This window comes from Peromyscus californicus, unplaced genomic scaffold (assembly GCF_007827085.1).
Source record: "Peromyscus californicus insignis strain IS unplaced genomic scaffold, ASM782708v3 Scaffold_46__1_contigs__length_323970, whole genome shotgun sequence".
In the NCBI taxonomy this organism is placed as follows: domain Eukaryota; kingdom Metazoa; phylum Chordata; class Mammalia; order Rodentia; family Cricetidae; genus Peromyscus; species Peromyscus californicus.
Genome location: NW_026294558.1, coordinates 47,480 through 64,994, shown reverse-complemented (window position 1 = coordinate 64,994; position 17,515 = coordinate 47,480). Strand labels below are relative to the sequence as shown.

The window sequence follows — 17,515 nt, the reverse complement described above, 5'->3', positions numbered from 1 at the left end:
GGGGCAGAATTTTGTTTTATTTTTCTGGATTCCTGGTTACAATAAGGACAATTTGGATAGTAAACCTTTGTCATGGGAGAATTTTGTTTTATTTATCTGGATTGTTGGGTTCAATAAGGATATTTTGGATAGTAGATTTTTTTCAGGTGAGAATTTTATTATATTTTCTGTATTCTTGGTTTCAGTGTGTACATTTTGGATAGTAGATCTTTTCACGAAAGAAATTTGTTTTCTTTGTCTGGATTCTAGTGTTAAGTGTGTACATTATGGATGGTAAACCTTTGTCAGAGGAGAATTTTGTTTTATTTTCTGGTATGGTGATATTTTCTTTGTATTAAAAATTTGTATTAAAATGTTATTTGTATGTTAATAAATAAAGTTGCCTGGGGGTCAGAGCTATTAGCAAGCCATAAGAAAGCAGGGCAGTGGTGGCATATGCTTGTAATCCCAGCACTTGGTAGGCAGAACTGGGTAAGTCTCTGTGTGTTCAGGGATACAGCCATTATTGGATACACATGCCTTTAATCTCAATACCAATCATGGAAAACCTGGAGGCCTATACAGACAGGCTGTGAGGTGGTCATATGGTTGGGTTTACAACCAATGAGAAGGCAGAACAGAAACTCTATATAAAGAATTTAACACAAGGTTGGTAGCTCTGATTTGGAGAGGTATGACCACTGCAGGAGGAAGGGTAAGGTTTTAGCTCTTAGCTCTGACCTCTTGGCTTTCTTCTTTGCATTGGTTCTGTGTTTCTTATTTAATAAGAAGGTTGGTTACATCTATATTTGGTGCCCAACGTGACAATTATCCATTAAAAACTGCTTGGCTTGGCTTGGCGGCAGGTGCGGTTTCAGGCCTGGGTGGCCCGGCTCTCTAGCTCGGTCCCAGAACGGATTGACCCTCAGCTGGAGCTACTTGCAACTGCTACAAACAACTCAGCCCTGCCCTGCTGAACAGGGCCCCTGTAAAGCCAAGGTTTGACTCGGTTCAAGCGGCTACACTTTCTCTCTCTCTCTCTCTCTCTCCCCTCTCTCTCTCTCTCTCTCTCTCTCTCTCTCTCTCTCTCTCTCTCTCTCTGGATTCACACCTTGAACAACAGGTGGCTGTTTTGAAATTCCCTCGGATTCTGCTGTTCTACCCAGAATTGGTAAGTCAATTAACATATCTATTTAAAAGAGAATTTTTTTCTACATTAAAAAAAAATGGGCTTTATGTGTACATTGGAAGAAATTTGGGCTTTGTTTGAAATTTTAGGCACTCTGACAATGGAACAACTATATGAGAAGGTTAATATTGATCGAATTATTCAGTTTATTACTTTTCTTATACTCATTTTACTATTTAAAAAGATAGTCAATTTACGTACCAGGATAACAGTCTTAGAAAAACTTGTTAAACCGGTAAAAATGAATTATAGAGAAATTCAAATTCAGACAGAAGAAATAAACAGTGAAGTTGTTTCAAAATTGGATCATAAGGTTACAAAAAGAAAGCCAGTTTTTACACAATCACCCTTAATTTATCCGGTAGCCATACAGCAGCTACCTGATGAAGAGAATGAACAAAATACTTGGATTCCAGTTAAAATGTTAGACTTACGAAGATTTAAGGAGGCAATAGCATCTTATGGCATGCACTCCCCATATGTAAAGCAAATGTTAAACACCTGGTCAACTTGTAATAGGATTCTACCAAAGGACTGGCGGGAATTGGCACAGGCTGTTCTTGAACCCAGACAAAATCTACAGTGGAAAATGTGGTTCAATAATGAGGCTAAAAATATAGAAAAACAATGGATGGATAACGGAATACAAGTCTGCCAGGATCAGCTTATTGGAGAAGGCCAATATGCTTCAGTACAAACACAATGTTCATATGATGTCCAAACCCTAGTTCTATGTCGAAAAGCAGCTTTGAATGCATGGGACAGAGTTGAAGAACCAGGAAAAAAACCTGAGTCATTTACAATGGTTATACAGGGCCCAAAAGAATCTTTCACAGATTTCTTACAAAGATTGACTTCAGCAGTACAGAAAATGGTCCCGAATTCAGAGGCTAGTCAGATAATAATTGAATCTTTGGCCTTTGAGAATGCAAATGCAGCATGCAAAAGAATAATCAGGCCGTTAAAGGCGAGATCTGCACCTTTGGAAGATTGGATTAGAGATACAGTTAACGTTGAGGCTCATGACCATGATGATATGTGGGTAGGAGAAGCAATTTCAAAAAGGTTTGAGAAATGTTAGATGTTTTGGATGTGGAAAACAAGGACATTTGAAGAGGGACTGTAGACAGGTCATTCCTAGAAACAATGTTGCTTCAAGGAACAATGGCAACAGAATGCCACTTCCTTCTGGAGTTTGCAGAAGGTGTGGTAAGGGAAAACACTGGACCAATGAATGTAAATCAACAAGGGACAGGCAAGGTAATCCTTTCTTCAGGCTTTGGGAAACTCCCAGAGGGGCCTCAGGCAGGTCCCCATAGAAAATACACTTCAAACCTCTCCTGCAGTTGTAGAGGAAACACCTACTCAGAGCAATTAAATAACCAAATGTCTATTGGAATAAATCATGCTGGTAGGGATGATGAAACAGAGAGAATAGAAAATTCTGGAAATAACATAAAGAAAAATTTTTGGCAAACTTCTATTAATGAACAAAGACCAAAACTAACAATAAAAATAAATGGTGTTTTGTTGTCTGGTCTAGTTGACACAGGTGAGAACATTACCATAATTGCACCAGAATTTTGGCATCCAACTTGGACTCTTCAGGAGGTAAATGATCAAATGTTAGGAATTGGGACATTATCTCAGGTGAAACAGAGTGCAAGATGGCTTGAATGCATAGGTCCAGAAGGACAGAGAGCAAAATTAAAACCATATGTGGCTAACATAGCTATGAACCTGTGGGGTCGAGACTTGTTACAGCAATGGAATACTCAGATTAACATCCCTCCAATCTCAGAAACAAATCATAAACTAGCACATGTTTCTGAAAGAAATATTAGAAGGCATTATTCTGAGTGGTCACCAGCCATCCATATTATACAAGAACAGGGCACAACAACTGATGATCTTCCAAAGACATCAACAGCTCTACCTTTAAAATGGTTAACAGACAAGCCTGTATGGGTCCAGCAATGGCCTTTAACAACAGAGAAACTCCAGGCTTTAGAAGAGCTGGTAGAAGAACAGTTAAATGCTCAGCATATTGAAGAATCAACCAGCCCTTGGAATTCTCCTGTATTTGTTATTAAGAAGAAATCTGGTAAATGGAGAATGGTAACAGACCTTAGAGCAATTAACAAAGTAATTCAGCCAATGGGCTCTCTACAATCTGGAATTCCTTTGCCTACTCTGTTACCAAAAGGATGGCCTCTCATAGTTATTGATTTAAAAGACTGTTTCTTTTCAATACCCTTACAAGAAAAAGACAGAGAAAGATTTGCTTTCACAGTACCTACTTACAATAATTCTCAACCGGTTAAAAGATTTCAATGGAGAGTCCTCCCACAAGGAATGTTGAATAGCCCAACTCTGTGCCAATATTTTGTACAACAGCCATTGGAAGTGATACGTAAAAAATTTCCTAAATCTAAAATTTATCATTATATGGATGATATTTTACTAGCTGACTCAAATGCAGATACTTTAGAAAGAAGGTTTGAAGAAGTAAAGAAAATTTTGCCTTGCTGGGGATTACAAATTGCTCCTGAAAAGATACAAAGAGGAGATTCTATTAATTACTTAGGATATAAAATAGAGCTACAATAAATTAGACCCCAAAAGGTGCAAATTAGGAGAGATCGACTACAGACTCTTAATGACTTTCAAAGATTATTTGGAGACATTTCTCATCTAAGAACTATTGTTGGGGTAAAAAAATGATGAACTGCATAATTTGTTCAAAACCTTAGAAGGTGACAAGGACTTAAATAGTCCAAGAGAATTATCACCTGAAGCTGAGAAAGAATTGGCCTTGGTAGAAAAGAAAGTACATGAAGGACACGTGGATCGTATTGATCCAAAGCTGGATTGCATTTTGGTTATTTTACCTTCTAGACATTCTCCTACAGGAATATTAATGCAGAGGGAAGATATTATATTAGAATGGATATTTTTACCAAATAAGCCAAATAAAAAATTAAAATCTTATGTGGAAAAAAATCTCTGACTTGATTTGGCAAGGAAAATTGAGACTTCGTCAATTAGCAGGAATAGACCCAGCAGAAATTGTCGTACCTTTAACTAAGGAGGATATTGAAAAATTATGGACAGAAAGTGAACCTTGGCAAAGAGCTTGCAGTAATTTTTTGGGAGAAATTAACAGCAAATATCCCAAAAGCAATAGAATTGATCTTATAAAGAGAGCTGATTGGATCTTGCCTCGAATTGTACGGGAAAAACCCATATCTGGAGTTCGTACATTTTATACAGATGCCAACAAACAAGGAAAGGCAGGTTACAAATCAGAAAATTTAAGTAAAGTGGTTCAAAGTCCTTATAATTCAGTTCAAAAATCAGAATTATATGCTATTCTGTTGGTATTAATGGATTTTTCAGAACCTCTCAACATAGTAACTGACTCTCAGTATGCTGAAAGAGTAGTATTACATATTGAAACTGCAGAATTTATCCTTGATGCTTCAGAATTAACTTCACTATTTATTCAATTACAAGATACAATCAGGAAAAGGAGTCATCCTTTATATATAACTCACATCCGATCCCATACTGGTCTGCCAGGCCCTCTAGCACAAGGCAATGATGAGATTGATAAATTATTGATAGGAAATGTGCTGGAGGCCTCAGAATTTCATAAAAAACATCCTGTCAATAGTAAAGGTTTAAAAAAGGATTTTTCCATAACCTGGCAACAAGCCAAAGAAATAGTAAAGAAATGTCCTACTTGTTCCTTCTACAATCAAACGCCATTACCAGCTGGATGTAACCCAAAAGGTACTCAAAGGAATGAAATCTGGCAGATGGACGTGTTTCACTTTGGAGAATTTGGAAAACTGAAATATGTACATCACACTATCGATACTTGTTCAGGATTTCAGTGGGCAACTGCTTTAAGTTCTGAAAAAGCTGATTCTGTAATCACTCATTTGCTAGAAGTTATGGCCATCATGGGTATACCTGCACAAATCAAAACTGATAATGCTCCATCATATGTCTCTATTAAAATGAAACAGTTTTTTGCTTATTACAATATAAAGCATATTACAGGCATACCACATAATCCTACAGGTCAAGCAATTGTAGAAAGATCAAACAGAACTCTAAAGGATATGCTAAATAAACAGATAGGGGTAACAAAAACCCCCAGAAACAGACTGCATAATGCTCTATTAACTTTGAATTTTCTTAATGCCAATGAGAAAGGAACACCAGCTGCAGAAAGACATTGGATAATAGAAAAAACTACAGAATTAAATCAGCCTATATACTTTAAGGATGTGCTGACCTCAGAATGGAAACCAGGGTATGTGTTACGTTGGGGACGAGGTTTTGCTTTTGTTTCTACAGGAGAAGACAAGTTGTGGGTACCATCAAAATTGATAAAGGTTCGATTTGAACAAGAGAAACCTCTTAATTAGAGGAGGTGATAGTTCTTCAACAAGCATGAACATCCAATTTAAACTAACTTATACCAGTAACACATGTCTTTTTATTTAATCAGATAATAACTTGCCAAAAAGGAACATCCCCAAAATTAGTCTTGGGGAAAGGTTTTTGTTTTTGTCTTTTAGGAGAATGAAGGTTAAGGAATCTGAAGAACACTGGACAAATGAGACAACTGAGAAAAGGGACAAATCATCTATCCCAGGAAACAGAGTGAAACGGCGCATGGGTATATATTATCTAAAAAATTTTATGTCTTCCTAAATGTTTGTTTCTGCCTTTCTCTAAAAATTTAACACTATTGGTCTTCTAATAGTCCCAGTTCAATTAAAATTTAAAGCTGACTTTGGAGTTGGAGAATGGCTCTCTCCTTCTTTAAACTCAAGCATGTTGTTAAAAGGAAAATGCAAACCCCCTGTATCATGCCAGAATAAAAGAGCCATCTTCTGTTATGGGACAGGAGAAAAGCCAAATTAACTAAGGGACTATTCTATTACTGATCTCAACTCTTTGATTCTATTCTGATTCTTTAAAACTTTTCTTAAAGTATAAATTTTATATCAAAATTTACAAGATTAATATATAGATATATAGATATATATACATTTTAACCTTTGTTAAGATATGAATGGTCATATAGAGTATTAATTAATTCTAGAAAAAAGGCTTCAATTAGCTGCATATATATGTCTTTGTGTTCGAGTCTCTTATCAGTTTTCTGCAGGAAATCACGGCCAGGTCTAATATCAACTGAAGTCTCCAGGAAGAAGTTGGGGCCCCACAACAACAACAATTCCACGTGGACAATAATAACATCATTAAGCTGACAAACATCATCTACAGATCAGCTTTGAACTACAAGGTGCTCATAGCAATTTTGAGATGACTAGCTGAGATGATCCAGTCTCAAAGACTACTTGAATAAAGACTTGAGATAAACCCTGAACTTTGGCATTATACACAGACTGGATAATGAAGGATATGTTTACCTTTCCTAGAATTTGACAATTAACCTAAAATTTTTCTTTCAGGATAAAGATAACTTCGCCCATACCCAGCAGGAAGCAATTTTAAGAATACGACGCCCACATTCCCAAAGAGGTGGTGTGGGGTGGGTGGTTTTTTGGTCTTTTTAATGGGTTTTGGGTCTGGGATAATTTTCATTGTTTAGGGGAGTTGGTTACAAGTTGTTGTCAAGGGTTAGGAAAAAGGCTAAGCAACAGAGATTAGATTTAAGGTTCTTGTTTAAAAAAAAAAGAGAAAGAAAGAAGAAGAAAAAGACAATTACTAGTTTTAAATACTTTACATTGGATTGGATTGTTTTATATTGTATACAAATTATATATATTGAAATTGATATTGTTAGAAAATGCTATATGTATATCTCTAATTGTACTTATACCATTCATTTAACAATGCAATTTTCTGATCCTTGAATGTTATTATTACCAACTATTAGGATATATAGAAATGAAAGTTAGTAGTTAGACATTACAATAGAACTTGTAGTCATATTAGATATGTTTTAAAAATTGAGCAGATATATTTTAGACAGGTCATCTTCAAACCCTTCAGAGATCTACAGAATATGGCATTTAAAATGTTTTAATAACTTAGAAAATTTTTCTTTTTTGTTATGATTATGAGACATGTCGGCTCCTGGCAGTACCAATCTACTTCAGGGAAAATATGGGCATTGAAGAAACTGTGTATGGAGTTAACTTTCATTGTGGCAAAAGTTAGCCACTGGACAACAAAGTATCCTTGAATCAACTGCTGACAAAATGGACAGACAGGACATGAAACAAAGGACTACTGATTCTTGCCAAAACAAGTGTGGTTATGGCTTTATCAAAAGGCATCATCTGAGGCCAGGACAATATGGCACCATCCCTGAAGTGGCCTTCGCAATTCGGAAAAGGTACAGTGCCCTTTTCTTCGAAGGCAGCTGAACAGGCAGTGGGCCGATGACTTCTGATGTGCAATGGAACAGCAGCTGAAACAGTTATTCTTGAAGAATAACTAAGCTCACGCCTCGCAATAGTAAACTGGCATTTGACAGAGGGATGTGGAGAAGAACGGGATGCTAAGATGAAGCCATATATACACAGCCAAAAAGAATGGACAGTTGAATTAAAAAACCATCAACAATTTCCAGAATTTAAAATCCTGAATCATGACATGACACTAGTGGAATTCAGGTGTTTCTGGTACATGGACTGCTCTCACCCAATGTGAGGTTGAACTGTTGACCTTGTGTACATCCTACTTCACAAATGAGTCTGTCAGATATGCTAAGCCTATAGGCTGAAGATGATGCCCCAACACTGTGGAGAAACCTCAGGTGACTGTCCAGGCAGCTGGCTGTTTCTGTCAACTCACAAATTTTTTGGAAGTTGCTTGCATGCACTTTCTGTTTTTATTTTTGCTAGCTAATATTATTTCCTTCTTGGGTCTCTGAGGGAGTTGAAGATTAGGTAGCTATAGTTGAAGATTAGGTAGCTATAGTTGAAGGCTAGTTAGTTATAGTTGAAGATTAATTAGGATAGAAAGTGAATTAGATACATTTTGGACTTAACAAAATAGGATAGATAATGAAATTATTTTCTCTGAATTTGTCAAATACAAATGGACTAGACATTGTTTAGATATTTATTACTTGTATATATTGTATATAGTCATTGTACTTTTGTATATAGTTTTTCTTTTGTTAGTTATAACCTTTTTCTTTTTTTTCCTTTTTATTAAAATAGAAAAGGGGAAATGTGGTGGTATTTTACTTGTACTGAAATGTGATTTTAATTGTATGTTAATAAATAAAGTTGTCTGGGGGTCAGAGCTATTAGAGTCATAGCAAGTGCATGGTGTCGGTGGCGCACGCCTTTAAGGACCTGGAGGGCGGTACATTCAGGCAGTGACGAGGCAGTCACATGTTTGGGTTTACAACCAATGACAAGGCAGAACAGGAAGACTTTAAAGACAGACACACAGGAAGTAGGTCCTTTTCGGAGAGCTCTCTTGACTGGAGAGGATCCCTGAATCAGGAAGGGTGAAGCTCTTAGCTCTGACCTCTTGGCTTTCTTCTCTGAATTGGCTCTGTGTTTCTTATTTTATAAGACCGTTGGTTACATCTACAGATAGGGCCATCTGAGCCTGATGATATTGAATCCTCATGCATCTGAGACAGAGATAGAGAATTTGATGTCTGTTCTGCTCTACTTCAGTCTTGCCTTTGCCTAATCTTCCCTTGCTATCTCTCCATTTCTCTATTTCAGAATTTGAATGGTATTCTTTGCCACTGTATGTTGGAAAGTTATAATTCATTTTCGGATTTTACAAATGTCACCATCAAGAGACCGTCTTGAGTGTTAGAAGAGACTTGAACATGTGAAACAGTGTAGGGGCTGTCGCAGACTATGAGCATCATTGAAGTGACTAAGTTCATTTTCTTCATAGATGATCATGAGCCTATGGGTACCTAGTTTAGAACAGAGTTGATTGAATGAAAAACCTCTCAGACACAATGATATATGGGAACATGTGTCTCTCCTTGGTGACTTTCTTTTGATTGCTTCTTCAGTATGAGGAACGTTTTGGGAGCAAACTCCTCACTAGGTGTGTGATATGCATCTCAATAGCCTCAACTGATTTCCTGTTCTTTGTATGTACTGAGTTGTGGTTGAAACTAATCAGCCAGCTTCTTGGTATTGTCATGTCTTCACCACCATTAGAGACTCTACCTCTAAATCCCATAAGACAGAGTAGAAGCAATTGCTATTCAGTGCTGTGGCTCCTATCTGTCCAAGCTATCTGCCATTTTTCTGCAGGATGGGGGAAAGTGTGCTCAGTCGCTAGGCAATGTGTGTACAGCTAGATGCCTCTGGTGATAGTTAAAGGGAGATCTGGAACCAGATTCATAGATGATCATGAGCTTATTGGTACCTGGTTTAGAACATAGTTTATTGAATGAAAAACCTCTTAACAGTGACTAAAGGGGTCCACCCCCTCGATAGTTCCCTCCCAGGGTCTGGGAAGAATCTACAACCAGCTGATAAATAATATTTGATGAGAAGAAATGAATCTATGTACACGAAACTCCTTAGTCCACATACTTTATTATTCTGTGTCAGTTACAAGCTTATATTCTGCTCTCATATTTAGCTCATTTCTAGCCTGATATCTCTCTACACTTGTCTGCGGTACCCTCTAGGTTCTATCTTAATTCCTTCATCTAGTTCTGCCCCTTCTAGGTTCTCATCCATCTTGTTCCTTCCCATATCATCTCCTCTGCCATCTCCTTCTCTCTCCTCATCTTGTTCTTCCCCATCTTGTTCTTCATCATCTGGCTCTTCCTCATCTTCCATCTGATTCCTCTAGTACTCTCTTCTAGCCCTTCAATTTACTTCTTCCCCATCTCAGTTTGTTCCTCTCAAGTTCTTACCCATCTAGTTCTTCCATTCTCTCTTCTCTTCTCTCTCCTCTTTGCCCTGGAAGTCCTGGTCTATAAAGCCAGTCTTCCAGGGTCAAATGGAGGGGTGATAAGAATCACATTGAGAGGCAATAACTGTTAATTATCATTTGCAACCCCAAAGGGAAGTGACCAATGGGGAAATAGATTAACTAAAGGCTGAATTCAGGTAAAATCTAAGAAGACGGATCTTATGTGCTCAACTATAATCTTAAATGTGATTGGTAGAAAATATTAAAAATCAATAAGTTGCTAGGTCAATGGGAGAAAATAAAACTCTCTTCTTTTTTCCTTTGGCTCCTATCTGTCCAAGCTATCTGCCATTTTTTCTGCAGGGTAGGGGAAGTGGGCTCAGTCGCTAGGCAACCTGTGTACAGCTGGATGCCTCTGGTGATAAAGGGAGATCTAGAACCAGAGGTAAGATTTGGGAAAGGAGGAAGTAAAGCTTAATTGGCACATCCACCAGGCCTTCTCAAACAGGTAGTCTGAATGCTTAAGTCTGTTTTTAGAGAGTACAGAGGTATCTCTGATAAGTACTTTCTTCCATCTGGTGATGGACCTGGCTGGATGCTGCCAATGATGATAATTACAGGGAGGTTTGAAGTGAGGTTCTGGCTGAGCATAGCTCTCAGTGCAGAGGGTTATCTAAATATTCCTAGAAGTGGTTAGGTAAGGAGTTAAAGGTCTATAAAGTTAGTAAGGTCATAAGAAACGTGGGTCCAAGCTGAATTGTGTAAAGCTATTACTTAACGTCCACCTGACCTTAGTGGTGTCTCCTTGTGGAATTTACCTTAAATCAGGAGACTTTCATGTGGATTGTAATTACTGCTAGTTCTTGAAAGGGGCCAAGGGTGATATCTGACTCCAGAGAAAGCCTTTCCTGAGGTTGTTCTCCAAATACCTGCAATGTGTATGTACAGAGAGTGATCACTCCATACTGTTAGCCCTTCTTAGGGAAAAGTCAATTGGGAAAACTATGAAGGCATGTTGTGGGATGGTCTGTATGTCAAATGTGTTGCTGATTGGTCAATAAATAAATCACTGATTGGCCCGTGGCCAGCCAGGAAGTATAGGCGGGACAAGGAGGAGAATAGAGCTGGGAAGGAAGGCTGAGTCAGAGAGACACTGCCAGCCGCCATGATGAGAAACAGCATGTGAATGAAGATGCCAGTAAGCCACGAGCCATGTGGCAAGATATAGATTAATAGAAATGGGCTAATTTAAGCTATAAGAACAGTTAGCAAGAAGCCTGCCACGGCCATACAGTTTGAAACCAATATAAGTCTCTGTGTTTACTTGGTCGGGTCTGAGCGGTTGTGGGACTGGCGGGTGTCAGAGATTTGTCCTGACTATGGGCCAGGCAGGAAAACTCTAGCTACAAATGGTGCCCAACGTGGTGGCTAGAGTTTCCACCTAAAACCTGAAAAAAGATTCTAAAATGGAGCTAAAAACAGCTTCCTAATTGTCTCTCTCAAATGAGTGGCAGCTAGCGGTTTGAGCTACTGGTGGGTTCCTAGCGTGTACGCTCAACCTGCAGTATGGCGGGAATGAGGCCTCTGCAAGTGGCACATTAAGCTACATGGTGGATTTAGCCTTTGCTAGTACAAAACAAAACAAAAAAAGAGGTTTCTGGGCTACACGCTGCTTTGATAGAAGCATAGACCCACTATTTCTGAGAGTTGATGGCTCCCAGAGCTGGCAGAAAATGTATCACCGCCATGTTGGGAAGCTGAAGTGGGCGGAGCCAGCAGCCACAGCGCCAACGCCATTTCAGGCTTAGAAGGCTGCAGTTTAAAGCAATAGGCTCAAGCTAATATAAAAAAATAAGCCACGTAAAGATGGCTACCACACAGAGAATCTGGATTATGTTCTCTTTGATATTCGTAACTGAAGAAAAACATTTGATTGCAAAAGCTGTTGAGTTATGCCAAAATGTATATTTTAAAGGTACCTTGACTTCAAAATTTGGATGTAAGGATATGTTGCTTTGGAAAGGAGGCTCTGCTTTTGTTTCCACAGAAAGCCAGAGGCGATGGATTTGTTCCAGATTAAGATACATCAGGTTTGACCAGCCAAGACCACCTGAAAGGTCTCTGATGACACCATGGCCCAGATGATCCAACATCCAGAACCGTTTCAAGGCAACTGGCTCAGACAATACACCCTCATGGACTACTCCATAATCCTAAAATATTCTTTGTGTCCCCATAAGATACAGCGCCCCCCTCCAGCAGGAAGTAGTAAGAGAAGCTACGCCCAAATTCCCAAATATACCAAGATGACTTTGGAGATGTGTAAAGGTTAAAACCTTCCTTTTTAAGAAAAGAAAAGGGGAAGTGCTGTGGGATGGTCTGTATGTCAAATGTGTTGCTGATTGGTCAATAAATAAATCACTGATTGGCCTGTGGCCAGGCAGGAAGTATAGGCGGGACAAGGAGGAGAATAGAGCTGGGAAGGAAGGCTGAGTCAGAGAGACACTGCCAGCCGCCATGATGAGAAACAGCATGTGAATGAAGATGACAGTAAGCCACGAGCCATGTGGCAAAGTATAGATTAATAGAAATGGGCTAATTTAAGCTATAAGAACAGTTAGCAAGAAGCCTGCCACGGCCATACAGTTTGAAACCAATATAAGTCTCTGTGTTTACTTGATCGGGTCTGAGCGGTTGTGGGACTGGCGGGTGTCAGAGATTTGTCCTGACTGTGGGCCAGGCAGGAAAACTCTAGCTACAAAGGCACACATGATTTTCATAACAGAATACAGCTGATATATAACAATCCAAGTAACACCAAAAACTCCTTGGGATTTGGCTTCCTCTGGAGAAATTCTCTGATTCCTCCAGGTAGTGACTGCTTTAACCAGCTGAGTTCTTATGATATATTCCTGCAGCCTTCAGCAACCTCTCAGACACAATTATATATGGGAACATGTGTCTCTCCTTGATGACTTTCTTTTGATTGCTTCTTTAGTAGGAGGAGCCTTTTGGGAGCAAACTCCTCACTAGGTGTGTGATATGCATCTCTATAGCCTCAACAGATTTCCTGTTCTTTGTCTATACTGAGTTGTGGTTGAAACTAAACAGCCAGCTTTCTGGTATTGTCATGCCTTCACCATTAGAGAATCTATCTCTAAATCACAGAAGATAGAGTAGAAGCAATTGCTGTTCAGTGCTAAGGGAGTTTGTTAACCTGGTCTTTTAATTATGTTGGTTATTTTTGAATACAAAGTTTGTCAGTGTAGTGCTTCGTGGCCTGAAAGGAGGTCTATATACCAGGCTGGCCTGGAACTCAGAAATCCCCCTGATTCTGGCTCCCAATTCCATGGATTAAAGTGGGTGAACATTCTTGGCTGTTTTGTTCTTATATTATTGGGTTATGGTCCTGGGATGTAGGTTTTTGTACATGTCAAGCATATGCTGTTATACTGAGCTTCACACATATCTTGAATTTCAAAATTTGGCACAGGTTGTCATTCTATTTCTCATTTGGCATGTATTTATGATATTAATATTGATTGAGCCATCTGAATCATTGCATTGCAGGTACATGAACTTCCTCCTGCCTGTTACATTTATTTTGAATTCTTAAATGAATATGAGTATTTTATCTGAATGCATGGATTTGCATCATGTGGGTACCGGGTCCTCATAGTGATCAAAACATAGTCTCAGTAACCCTGAACTTGGAATAATGGATAGTTGTGTTCCCTCATAAAAGTACTGGAAATTGAGCCCACCTCTATCCAAGACAAGCAAGAGCTTTTTACTACTTTTTACTTTCCATCTCTCTTGCCATGTGTTGATTATTTATGATCAACATTTATATGGCTAATGCTTTCATCTTTCCATTTATAACTATTTAAACATGCAGTACCTTTTAGTAAATTCATATTTATGCTTTGTTTGAATTGGGACACTTCAGGATTCTTGACGACTACAGAACTAAAATAAATACATAACACTTTGTAGGAACTTCAGTAAAAACTTCTTAGTTCTTTCTTTTTCTACTGATTTTGCTTGGTAGACAGAGTCTTAACATGTTCAATTGACTTTCCTAGACTTAATTGCATACACTAGGCTGGGATTCAACTCAGAGGCAGATATATATATACCTGCCTTTCTCTTCTGAGTCCTACAGTTAAAGGCATGACCCAATACACCCAGTTTATCCATCTTACTTTTCTTCTCTATAGTTAGTAATTGTTCATACAATTTCTCTCACGTGTACTCTGTACTGTTAATCTGTTTATTTGTCTCTATATGTTTGTCAATAAGCATTTCTTTTGCAAGGTGATATTCCATTCAAAGGGTACAGAAATGACAGAAGTGATCCTCCTATTCAGTTTCCTTCTAAAGTGACTTGTTGATTACATTATAATTTGTATGTCATGAAAGAAGTGTGAGGAGCATCAGAATTATTTGTCTCAACTCTCAAAGAAGTATACATTTACAATGTTGTCAGTATTATGTTTTCTCTTGTACACATGCATGGGATATTTTAGAATGCAGTGACCTATGATGATGTGCATGTCAACTTCACTTGGGAAGAGTGGACTGGATCCTTCCCAGAAGAATCTCTACAAAGATGTGATGATTGAGACCTACAGGAACCTCACTATTATAGGTAAGACAGTGTATTTTCCTTCACATTTTAAAATAAGAGGACAACTGTCCTTATGTTTGAATGCTGCTCTGTCATTTGATTGAGAAATAATATTAGGGGAATAAATTAGTCATATTCTAAGATTCACTGAAGATAGTAACATAAATTTTGGACAGTTTTAAGGAAAATAACACACTTTCTGGTACTATGTTTTAGGATACAATTGGGAAAACCATAATACTGAAGAGCATCCTCAAAGTTCTAGAGGAGATGAAAGGTAATTTTTTTGTGCTAGTTGATACAAATGTGCCTCTGAAGAAGTTAAAATGTGTCCTGGAGGTTTTAAACAAAAGCAACAGTGTAAATAACACAGATTAAAGTATATCAATGATTATTAAATTTGCAAAGCATTCTTTTAAAAAAAGACAAGGGAACAGTGACTTAGCAGCTATTACCATTTGAATCATAGCACCATGGGAAATATATTATAGAACTGCCAAATAATTCATTTTATCCTACTCATATTACAAAAGAATACATAGTGAAGAGGTGATAATTATATTTTTAATCTTTCTGATAAGCAAATAGTGAATAGTAATGGCAGTCTACTTTGTATACTTGTTGTGACTGTGCTGCTAACAGAGGAGGCAGTTAGAGTCAAGAGTCAAAAGGCAGTTATTGTGAAGAAACCTTAATCCATATACCAAAAGTCCATGAGTACAGAAAGTCAAACTGTGAATTGAATGGTAAAAAAAAACTTTTATTGGTTAAGCTTCCTTTACTAGATATGTCATGTCTCTCTGGATACAAGTCATATGAGAATAGGGATATGGAAAGACATAACATACTTGTTTCTTAGAAGCATTAGAAGATATATAGTAGTCCTCATATTTAATATGCTTGTTGAATTTGATTCAAGTATACAAATAATTAGTTTTCCAGGTATATTTTTGATTCATCAACAAAATCACTGTGCAGAAAAGTTCTATCAGTATTAGGACTCGAAAAATTTTCTTGTTGTCCTAGTTCATTTAGTAAATGTACGATGACTTACTGTATAGGAAAATTTATTAATGCAATGCAGACATTAAAGCTCTGACATTTTCCAGTTCTCTTCAAATATATGAATAATCTCATATAAAAATATTCTGTATATGTGAACCATGTAATAAAATATCTTACCATCACAAGTATCTTCACAGATGCAAACCAACTCTTAATACAGTGGAATAACATGAGGGTAAACAAAGATAAAACCTTAAGATCTGGTTCTTCTTTACAATTGAGCCAAATTGTAAAATTAATTCATACACATATAAAGATTAAACAATGTGTTAAGTGTGATAATGCTTTTACATGCCCCATTATTTTTGCAGTCATGAACAAAATCAAACTGGAAGGAAACATATTATATACACGCAATGTGTTAAAGATCTTACATATCCCAGTAATCTTCAAATGTATGAAAAAGCACATACTGGAGAGAAACCCTATGAATATAATCAATGTGGTAAAACCTTTGAATTTCAAAGCTGTCTTCAAGAAACTAAAACAAAGCATACCAGAGAGAAACCCTGCAAAGGTAATCAGTGTGGTAAAGCCTTTTCATGTCCATGTAGTCTTCAAATGTATAAAAGAACACATACTGGAGAGAAACCCTATGAATGTAATCTGTGTGGTAAAGCCTTTATACAATACAGTAGTCTTCAAAGGCCTAAAAGAACCCATTCTGGAGAGAAACCCAATGAATGTAACCACTGTGGTAGAGCCTTTACATGGCACAGTAGTCTTCAAATGCATAAAAGAACACATACTGGAAAGAAACCCTATCAATGTAATTTGTGTGGTAAAGTTTGTGCAAAATTCAGTTATCTTCAAAGGCATACAAGAACCCACTCTGGAGAGAAACCCTATGAATGTAAAGAATGTGGTAAAGCCTTTTCATGTCAAAACAGTCTTCGAATGCATAAAAGAACACATACTGGAGAGAAACCCTATGAATGTAGTCAGTGTGCTAAAGCCTTTGCAAGTTATAACAATCTTAATAGACATAAAAGATCACATACTGGAGAGAAACCCTATGAATGTAATCAGCGTGATAAAGCCTTTGTATGTCATAGTAATCTTCACAGGCATAAAAGAACACACACTGGAGAGAAACCCTATGAATGTAATCAGTGTGGTAAAGCCTTTGAAAGTCATAGTCGTCTTCAAATACATACAAGAACACATACTGGACAGAAACCCTATGAATGTAATCAGTGTTGTAAAGCCTTTGCATATCATGGTACTCTTCAAAGGCATAAAAGAACACATACTGGAGAGAAACCCTATGAATGTAATCAGTGTGGTAAAGCCTTTGTATGTCATAGTAATCTTCAAAGGCATAAAAGAACACCTACTGGAGAGAAACCCTATGAATGTAATCAGTGTGGTAAAGCGTTTGTATGTAATAGTACTCTTCAAATGCATAAAAGAACACATACTGGAGAGAAACCCTATGAATATAATCAGTGTGGTAAAGCCTTTGCACATAATAGTACTCTTCAAAGGCATAAAAGAACACATACTGGAGACAAACCCTATTAATGCAATTAGTGTGGTAAAGCCTTGGCATGCCAGTACATCTTCAAAATCATAAAAGAACACATACTGTAGAGAAACCATATGAATGTAAAAAGTGTGGTAGAGCCTCTGCACAACTCAATTGTCTTCAATATGAAACTTCAATATGTAACTATATGAAAAAGTTAGGATGGCCATCTGATTATAAAGTGTTTGGTAAGATCTTTAGGCAACACGCACATAATCAG

At 37.6% G+C, this 17,515-nt stretch overlaps 1 pseudogene; it reads left to right on the top strand.

Annotated features, from left to right (window-relative positions):
* The first annotated feature begins 2,332 nt into the window (after positions 1-2,332).
* On the top strand, positions 2,333-17,058 carry LOC128123715 (zinc finger protein 844-like; annotated as a pseudogene).
* Positions 17,059-17,515: the final 457 nt, after the last annotated feature.